Genomic DNA, 10,352 nt, shown 5'->3' on the forward strand with positions numbered 1-10,352 from the left:
CATTCATTCATTCTTACAGACACGCATTCATTAATTAATCCATTCATACTTAGCCACTCACCCATTCATACTTATAGGCATTCATCCATTCATACTTACAAACACTCATGCATCCATTCATCCATACCTACATTCAATTATCCGTACATTCATTCATCCATTCATCTATTCATCCATACCTACAATCCTTCATCCATACCTACATTCATTCATCCATTCATCCATACCTACATCCATTCATCCATACCTACATTCATTCATCCATACATTCATCCATTCATTCATACCTACATTCATGAATTCATCCACACAGTACATTGTCCATTCACTCAGTTGCTCACTCATTTATTCATCCATCATTCCTACACTCACTCCTTCCTATATTCACTCATTCATCCTGAAGCCAAAGAAGCACCTCTATATCTGGGAAACATTTCCACAACGTGTAACTAACGTTAATTAGATGCTGTATTCAAACCTCATGTTGTCCCAATTCTGTGTTGTTGATGTGTGTGTTTTTATATGAACAGTTTTCTGTTGTGTTCTAATGTATATTTGTGTGATACTCAACTATGGTGCTACAGTCTTTTACTTGAGTATGTTTAATTTCTTTTATGTCTTCCTTGTCATAGGGAAAGGGAAGGCAGCCATTTTGTTTTTGTATTTGTAACATAATGATGATGATGAACAAAATTCTTGTCAGGACATTAGAGGATTATGATTTCACAATGCCATTTTATTCACACTTGTGGGAAAATGAAATAATGAATAACCTGTTTTAATAAAAGTACAGAACTGTTCACCCAACTTAATGAAGCAGAAGTCTAAATGTGTTGACATTAATATTGTAGAGCAGGACCACACACATCCGAAACACACACACACACACACACACACACACACACACACACACACACACACACACACACACACACACACACACACACACACACACACACACACACACACACACACACACACACACACAGATGATCACAAAAACACAAACAAACACACACACACAGAAGATCACACACACATACACACACACACACACACACACACACACACACACACACAGATGATCACAAAAACACAAACAAACACACACACACAGAAGATCACACACACATACACACACACACACACACACACACACACACACACACACACACACACACACACACACACACACACACACACACACACAGAGAAGATTACACACACACGAACTCAGACGCACATATAACATTATAACTGTGATTAATAATTTTGATATGAATATCAATCAAGCAGACACAATGGTGATTACACTGTCTGCTTACTGCATAATGCATTCTCTCTCCCTTTGTCTCTCTCTGCCTATCTCTCTCTCTTCCCTTATCTGTTTATCTCTGTCTCACTCTCTGTATCTGTCTGTCTCTCTCTATCTGTCTCTCTCTCTCTCTCTCTTTCCCTATCTGTTTATCTATGTCTCTCTCTCTTCCCCTACCTGTTTCTATCCCTCTATCTCTCTCTCTTCCCCTATCTGTTTCTCTCTCTCTCTCTTCCCCTATCTGTTTCTCTCTCTCTCTCTTCCCCTATCTGTTTCTTTCGCTCTCTCTTCCCCTATCTGTTTCTCTCTCTCTCTCTCTTCCCCTATCGGTTTCTCTCTCTCTATCTCTCTCTCGTCCCCTATCTGTTTCTCTCTCTCTCTCTCTCTCTCTCTCTCTCTCTCTCTCTCTCTCTCCTCTCGCTCTTCCCCTATCTGTTTCTCTCTCTCTCGTCCCCTATCTGTTTCTCTCTCTCTCGTCCCCTATCTGTCTCATGCTCTCTGTCTCCCTCTCTCTCTCTCTCTTTCTGTCTGTCTCTCTCTGTCTCTCTCTCATACACTCACATGGCACACACACAAACACCTCACGCCCCTCCTACAAAAATGAGTGGACCTCATTTCCCATGAGTCTGTGCTCTGTGATATTAAGTCAGTTTTGTCCTTGACTTCTCCCTGCCCCCCTCATTCTGTTATCTTTTCTCCTCTATAGTTATCTCCCTCCCTCTCTCTAACCACTCCCCACCCTCCGTCTCTCACTACTTCCCTCCCTCCCTCCCTCCCTCCCTCCCTCCCTCCCTCCCTCCCTCCCTCCCTCCCTCCCTCCCTCCCTCCCTCCCTCCCTCCCTCCCTCCCTCCCTCCCTCCCTCACCACTCTCATTCCTCCCTCTCTCATCATATTTAGTCATTTGTTGATCATTTAACCTCCTAGTCTCTGATGAGAGGATAGGAGGAGGAGGAGGAGAGAAGAGGAGAGAGGAGGAGAAGAGGAGAGGAGAGAATAGAAGAGAGGAGAGGAAAGGAGAGGAGAGGAGGAGAAAAAGAGGAGAGGAGGAGGAGGAGAGGAGGAGGACAAAAAGAGATGAGGACAGGGGAGGAGAGGAGGGGAGGAGGAGAGGAGAGGAGGAGGAGGAGAGGAGGAAGAGAAGGAGGAGGAGGAGGAGAAAAAGAGGAGAAGAGGAGGAGAAAAAGAGATGAGAGGACAGGGGAGGAGAGGAGAGGAGGGGAGGAGGCAAGGAGAGGAGGAGGAGAAAAAGAGAGGAAGAGAGGATAGTGGTTTGTGAATCCCTCAAAACAATTTACACTGCAGATGGAGAATGGACAAACATCACACACACATCATTAAACACGGTGTGTCTGTTTTCTGATGTGTGTGTATGTTTGTTTGTTGGCTTGCATGTTGTATTGTGTCTGCAGAATCATTGCGTGCAGTAAATTGTGTGTGTGTGTGTGTGTGTGTAAGGCACTCCGTATTCATTGAGCTCAGTAGAGTCAAATCATAAATCATTCATACAATGACAAGACCTCTCCTTCTGCCCTTTATGCTTTCTCTCCTCCTGCTCCTGCTCCACTCTTCCTCTCTTCACTCATTTCTCCCTTCTCTGTCACTTCCTTTCTTCCGTCTGCTTCTATCCCTCACAATGTCCCCTTATCTTCCCTTTCTCTCCCTCTAGATACTCGCTCACTCTCAGCGGAGATTTTGACCTGAGCACATTGGTGGGTCAAGCTCATGTGACACCAGCACACGGTAGTCATTACAATGGCTACACATTGAATGTACTAATAACCAATCCCAGAAATTTGTTTTGAGCCACACACATAAGTATTCGTGCATTTGGGTTATGATCAGTTTTTTTTGGTTGCTTCCCATATCTTTAACTCTTACTGCTCAGAAGACCATGGTAGTGGAGCATACTTTTATAGTGTAAACTAGCTAGTAATAAAGTAAACTATATAGTAATAAAATAAACTAGCTAATAATAAAGTAAACTAGCTAGGAAAATAATAAACGAGATAGGAATTGAGTAAACTAGATAGTAATATAGCACACTAGATAGTAATTTGGTAAAATAGATAGTAATACAGTAAACTAGATAGTAATTTGGTCAAATAGATAGTAATTGAGTGAACTAGATAGTAATATAGTGAACTAGATAGTAAAATAGTAAACTAGATAGCAATTGATTAAACTAGATAGTAATATAGTAAACTAGATAGTAATTTGGTAAAATAGATAGTAATTGAGTGAACTAGATAGTAATATAGTGAACTAGATAGCAATTGAGTCAATTAGATAGTAATATAGTAAACTAGATAGTAATTTGGTAAACTAGCTAGTAATTGAGTAAACTAGATAGTAATATAGTAAACTAGCTAGTAATTTGGTAAACTAGCTAGTAATATAGTAAACTAGCTAGGAATAGAGGAAACTAGATAGTAATACATTTAACTAGATAGTAATTGAGTAAACTAGCAAGAAATAGTGCAAACTATCTAGTAATAAAGTAAACTAGATAGTAATTGAGTAAACTAGATAGTAATATAGTAAACTAGATAGTAATTGAGTAAACTAGCAAGTAATTGACTAAACTAGATACTAATTTAGTAAACTAGCTAGCAATAGAGTAAACTAGATAGTAATATAATACACTATATAGTAGTTGAGTAAACTAGATAGTCATATAATAAACTAGATAGTAATATAGCAAACTAGATAGTAATTAAGTGAACTAGCTAGTAATTGACTAAACTAGATAGTAATATAATAAACTAGATAGTAGTTGAGTAAACTAGATAGTAATATAGTAAACTAGATAGTAGTTGAGTAAACTAGATAGTAATATAGTAAACTAGATAGTAGTTGAGTAAACTAGATAGTCATATAATAAACTAGATAGTGATATAGTAAACTAGATAGTCATATAATAAACTAGATAGTAGTTGAGTAAACTAGATAGTCATATAATAAACTAGATAGTAATATAGTAAACTAGATAGTCATATAATAAACTAGATAGTAGTTGAGTAAACTAGATCGTAATATAGTAAACTAGATAGTAGTTGAGTAAACTAGATAGTCATATAATAAAAATATAGAAATTGAGTAAACTAGCTAGTAATATAGTAAACTAGATGGTAATTGAGTAAAATAGATATTAAGGTAGTGAACTATATAGTAATATAGTAAACTAGCTGGTAATTGAGTAAACTAGCAAGTAATAGTGCAAACTATCTAGTAATAAAGTGAACTAGAAAGTAATTTAGTAAACTAGATAGTGATATAGTAAATTAGATAGTAATGGAATAAAATAGCTAGTAATATAGTAATCTATCTAGTTTTTGAGTAAACTAGCTAGTAATTTAGTAAACTAGATAGTGATATAGTAAACTAGATAGTAATAGAGTAAAATAGCTAGTAATATACTAATCTATCTAGTATTTGAGTAAACTAGTTAGTAATTGAGTAAAATAGATATTAATGTAGTGAACTATATAGTAATATAGTAAACTAGCTGGTAATTGAGTAAACTAGCAAGTAATAGTGCAAACTATCTAGTAATAAAGTGAACTAGAAAGTAATTTAGTAAACTAGATAGTGATATAGTAAATTAGATAGTAATGGAATAAAATAGCTAGTAATATAGTAATCTATCTAGTTTTTGAGTAAACTAGCTAGTAATTTAGTAAACTAGATAGTGATATAGTAAACTAGATAGTAATAGAGTAAAATAGCTAGTAATATACTAATCTATCTAGTATTTGAGTAAACTAGTTAGTAATTTAGTAAACTAGATAGTAATATAGTAAACTAGATGGTGATATAGTAATCTATCTAGTATTTGAGTAAACTAGCTAGTAATTTAGTAAACTAGATAGTAATATAGTAAACTAGATAGTGATATAGTAAACTAGATAGTAATAGAGTAAACTATCTAGTAATTTAGTAAACTCGATAGTGATATAGTAAACTAGATAGTAATAGAGTAAACTATCTAGTAATTTAGTAAACTAGATAGTAATAGAGTAAACTAGCTAGTAATTTAGTAAACTAGATAGTGATATAGTAAACTAGATAGTAATATAGTAAACTAGCTAGTACTTTAGTAAAGTAGATAGTGATATAGTAAACTAGATAGTAATAGAGTAAACTAGCTAGTAATATAGTAAACTAGCTAGTAATAGATAAAACTGGATAGTAATATAGTAAACTAGCTAGTAATTTGTCTGAAATGTTTTGACACTGAATGCGTCTGCCTGCCTGTTGCAAAGGGCCCGGTTACCAATATGCAACATTTATAACATTATTCCCTAGCTTCATCTATTGCACAGTTACGTTTCCATCAAAGAGACGTGTAACTACCCTTCCTGCTACGTGTGGTTCCATGGTTATTACAGTGTGCCGTCAAACATCAACAATAAAACATCTAGCCTCCAAACAGCTGGTAGCCACTGCTCCACGATCCACCACCAACCACTCCACTTGAATCTTTCATTTCCAGCTTGCTTCATTTTAATGGATGGCCAAATGTTCAAGTTTAGGTGGCTAATGAGCCCCGAGACGTTTTATCTCTACATTTCCTTCATAACGCTACATTTGAAAATGATTTGCTAGGAGGTAGCTAAGCGTTCTAGTTTGAAGATGTGGCGACAGTGCGTGGTAAACCACTAGCTATCTATTAACTTGGCACGTCAGTCCAATCAAAGTTACCGGGCATGAGACGTTGATTTATCTGTGGCCAATGACAATGAGCCTTCTTGGGCGGGCACTACTATTGTAAATCAATGGAGCGCTGAAGAACGGGGCTTTTGCTGACGAGCAGGTGCTGCGGTGACGTGGTGTCCCCATGAGTGACAGGCAGCACCCTGAGCCAATCAAGTACTCTCTGTAATGTCTCTGTCTGCCCCTCCTGCTCAGAAAGAGAAACAAACAGCTGCATCATGGATCTGCTTTACTCAATGATAACTGACCAGAACAACAATACAACGGCAAAACAACCACGTATGCTTTATTAGATCAACAACATCAAAAAAATGACATTGTTTGCTAACTGATATGATATATTGTTGTGACATGAAATAACATAATTTGCATGCACATCTCCTGGATAGCCCCATCTGCCCCACGTGACGCATCACCACTGTTCACCACATCACATCACCACATCTCTGTCTGTCTGTCTGTCTGTCTGTCTGTCTGTCTGTCTGTCTGTCTGTCTGTCTGTCTGTCTGTCTGTCTGTCTGTCTGTCTGTCTGTCTGTCTGTCTGTCTGTCTGTCTGTCTGTCTGTCTGTCTGTCTGTCTGTCTGTCTGTCTGTCTGTCTCTCTCTCTCTCTCTCTTCCTCTGTGCCTAAGTTTCTCTCTCTCTTTCTCTCTTTCTCTCTGCTTCAGTTTCTCTCTCTCTTCCTCACTCTCTCTCTCTTCCTCTGTGCCTAAGTTTCTGTCTCTCTCTCTCTCTCTCTCTCTCTCTGAAAACGTTTTACTGACCATCAACATGTCTGTGAAAGTGAGCCGGGAGAGGTCCAAACGTTTTACCGACCATCAACATGTCTGTGAAAGTGAGCCGGGAGAGGTTCAAACGTTTTACTGACCATCAACATGTCTGTGAAAGTGAGCCGGGAGAGGTTCAAACGTTTTACTGACCATCAACATGTCTGTGAAAGTGAGCCGGGAGAGGTTCAAACGTTTTACTGACCATCAACATGTCTGTGAAAGTGAGCCGGGAGAGGTGGGGACCTTTTATCGCCTTCTACATCAAAGAGAACAGTAAAAAGAGAGAAATGAAAAGTCATGCATCCCTCTTCCTCTGCCTCTTTCCTTTTCTATTTATGACCTAGTTAGATATATTCTACCACCCTCCTCCTCCCTCTTCCTTCCTCTTTCTCTCTTTCTCTCCCTGATTTGATCCATTGTTCTCTTCTGGTCTTTACCTCTGATTCCTGCCACTATACTTCCTGTCCCTCCTTCTCTCCATCCTTCTCGACCTTCCTCCCTCCCTCTCTCTCTAGTGCCAATCACTTCACTCATTCTTCTTTCAACTACACTCACCGCAGAGAAAGAAGAGAGGAGAAGAACAATTTGCTAGAAGAGGGAGAGAGATCTGACTGACAGTGTGATAAGTCTGAAAGGCAGAGAGAGGGAAGGACAGACAAAGAGAGACAGAGAGTTAGATATACAGTACCAGTCAAAAGTTTGGACACACCTACTCATTCAAGGGTTTTTCTTTATTTTACTATTTTCTACATTGTAGAATAATAGTGAAGACATCAAAACTATAACACATATCATATAGTAACCAAAAAAGTGTTAAACAAATAAAAATAGATTTTTGATTTTAGATTCTTCAAAGTAGTCTTGGGGACTCTGTTCATTTTTTATTGTTTGTTTCACTTTTCTTTATTATCTATTTCCCATGCCAATAAAGCCCTTTGGATTGAAGCGAGAAAGAGAGAAAGAGAGAGAGAGAGAGAGAGAGAGAGAGCGAGAGAGAGAAAGAGAGAGAGAGAGAGAGAGAGAGAGAAAATGAGAGAGAGAAAATGAGGAGCTCAAACAGGACATTCAAGTAGCTCTACATTAAAGACCCAGAGTATAGACCCTCCCTCCCTCCTCCTCTGTAGTAACTCCCCTTCGTTTACCGGACAGGCAGGTCGTGTATTACACCTCCAGGCTCTGCTGTTAGAGCAGGGACAGGCACCAGAGCCCTGCGGGAGAAGACACACTCAGGCTGGGCAGACAGCCAACAGCAGTCCGCTATTGGTCATGGATCTCAGCAGAATAGAGTCAGAAAAAAATGGAATAAGAACAAATAATGTTATATAGTATAATATATACAGTATATATTTAGTACAGTTCAGATGTCGGGAAAAAATAATTGACAATTACCTTTAACAACGGAGTGGCCGGTGATTCGGTTCGGGTCTAGGCTAGGAGACGGTTATCCACGGAAAGACAGACTCTCGCTCTCGTATCCGCGGGGTATCACTATCAAAGGGGAGAAGAAGGGATCCAACGCACGCGCAGCCAGGCTCCGGGAAATCAGGATGGTCCTATTACGTGCCTCCCGCGTGCAGCTGCTGATGTCGCTACTAACCCTCGTGCCGTGCGAGGTAGGGAAATCAACTATGCATCTATTTATCCATTATTCATTTTCCCCTTTTCCTCTGGACGGTTTGTTGTGGTCGCATGGTGATGGAAAGAGAGAGAGCGAGCCAGCGAGACTGTATGTGTGTGAACAGGGCGCACGCGAGTAGAATTCCCAAGTGCCGTTCATGAGTGATTTGATCAACTTCTCGTGGTTCTCCTCTTATAAAGGGTAAACGGAGTTGGTAGAGCTGCTGCATGTGTCACAGTGTGTGTGTGTGTGTGTGTGTGTGTGTGTGTGTGTGTGTGTGTGTGTGTGTGTGTGTCTATGTGTGTGTGTGTCTGTGTGTATTTGTGTCTGTGTGTGTGTGTCTGTGTGTGCAAGTGTATGTGTGTTTGTGTGCATGTCTGTCACACACACGGACGCAGACACATGCGCACACACACACACTCACACACATACACACACCACTGATGATAATGTGTTGCATTGTGCTGTGTTACACACACACACAGACACACACACACAGACACACACTCACAAACGCACGCACGCACAGACACATACACACGCACACACACACACACACACACACACACACACACACACACACACACACACACACACACACACACACACACACACACACACACACACACACACACACACACACACACACACACACACTGCTGACGTTACGCTTTGCTGTACTGCTGTCTCTGAACTCCTGGAGTATCCCATCTATCCTAATGTAGTAGTAATAGTAGTAGTAATGATGTGGGCGGCCCCAGAGAAAACATGCATTCACTTACTGCTCCTCAAGCTGCCAGCAAACCAGCTCTAGGATCAGGTCTACAAACACAGTTAACTGTTATTCATTAATTTCACGACAGCTCTAAGATCAGGTCTACAAACTCAGTTAACAGGTATTCGTTAATTTAACTACAGCTCTAGGATCAGATTAGTAATGACCGTATCACCCCATCAATATGGAAGTAATGGTTTTGAGGACAAGGTGAAGCAAGAGGATTTGCTCTCTCTCTGTCTCCCTCTCTCTCTCAGTCCAATTTCAATTACATTTCTATTTAAAGGGCTTTATTGGCATGGGAAACATGTTTTTAAATTGCCAAAGCAAGTGAAATAGATATTAAACTCTCTCCCCTTCTCTCGCTCTCTGTGTATCTGCTTCCCTCTGCTGGGCGCTGGCTGTTACTGCTACACATTCAGGATCTCAGAAATGGACAGAGATTGTCCTAATGCCAATATGGATCCCCAAAACAGATAACAAAACCCAACAATCAAAAATGTACAAATGAATGCTCACAGCTGCATAGGACATAATGTCTAAGGCAGCGCTGCCCAAACTCTGTCCTGGGCCCCCCTTGGGTGCACATTCTGGGTTCTGCCCTAGCTGATTCAAATCATCAGAAATGGAATGAAAAAGCTGTGTAGTGCTCGGACAAAAACCTAAACGTGATGCTGGTCTAGGGGTGGATTCTACAGTCACTAGTAGAGATACTAGATGTCAGGTAACCAGTAAGTAGTACTACCAGGTGACAGTAGCAGGGAGTCTGTAGTACTACCAGGTGACAGTAGCAGGGAGTCTATAGTACTACCAGGTGACAGTAGCAGGGAGTCTGTAGTACTACCAGGTGACAATAGCAGGGAGTCAGGTAGCCAGTCTGTAGTACTACCAGCTGACAGTAGCAGGGAGTCTGTAGTACTACCAGGTGACAGTAGCAGGGAGTCTGTAGTACTACCAGGTGACAGTAGCAGGGAGTCTATAGTACTACCAGGTGACAGTAGCAGGGAGTCTGTAGTACTACCAGGTGACAATAGCAGGGAGTCAGGTAGCCAGTCTGTAGTACTACCAGCTGACAGTAGCAGGGAGTCTGTAGTACTACCAGGTGACAATAGCAGGGAGTCAGGTAATCAGTCTGTAGTACTACCAGGTAACAGTAGCAGG

General features: G+C 40.3%; 1 protein-coding gene across 1 annotated transcript in view; it reads left to right on the forward strand.

Annotated features, from left to right (window-relative positions):
- LOC106593482 (uncharacterized) overlaps positions 1–807 on the forward strand; it is an 86,297-nt gene extending 85,490 nt beyond the window's left edge. Inside the window, exon 63 of the mRNA XM_082967396.1 lies at positions 1–807. This exon is cut by the window's left edge and continues 1,105 nt beyond it. The gene's annotated coding sequence lies outside the window, so the exon portion shown is untranslated.
- The last annotated feature ends 9,545 nt before the right edge of the window (positions 808–10,352 follow it).

Source organism: Salmo salar, chromosome 02 (assembly GCF_965601325.2).
Source record: "Salmo salar chromosome 02, fSalSal1, whole genome shotgun sequence".
In the NCBI taxonomy this organism is placed as follows: domain Eukaryota; kingdom Metazoa; phylum Chordata; class Actinopteri; order Salmoniformes; family Salmonidae; genus Salmo; species Salmo salar.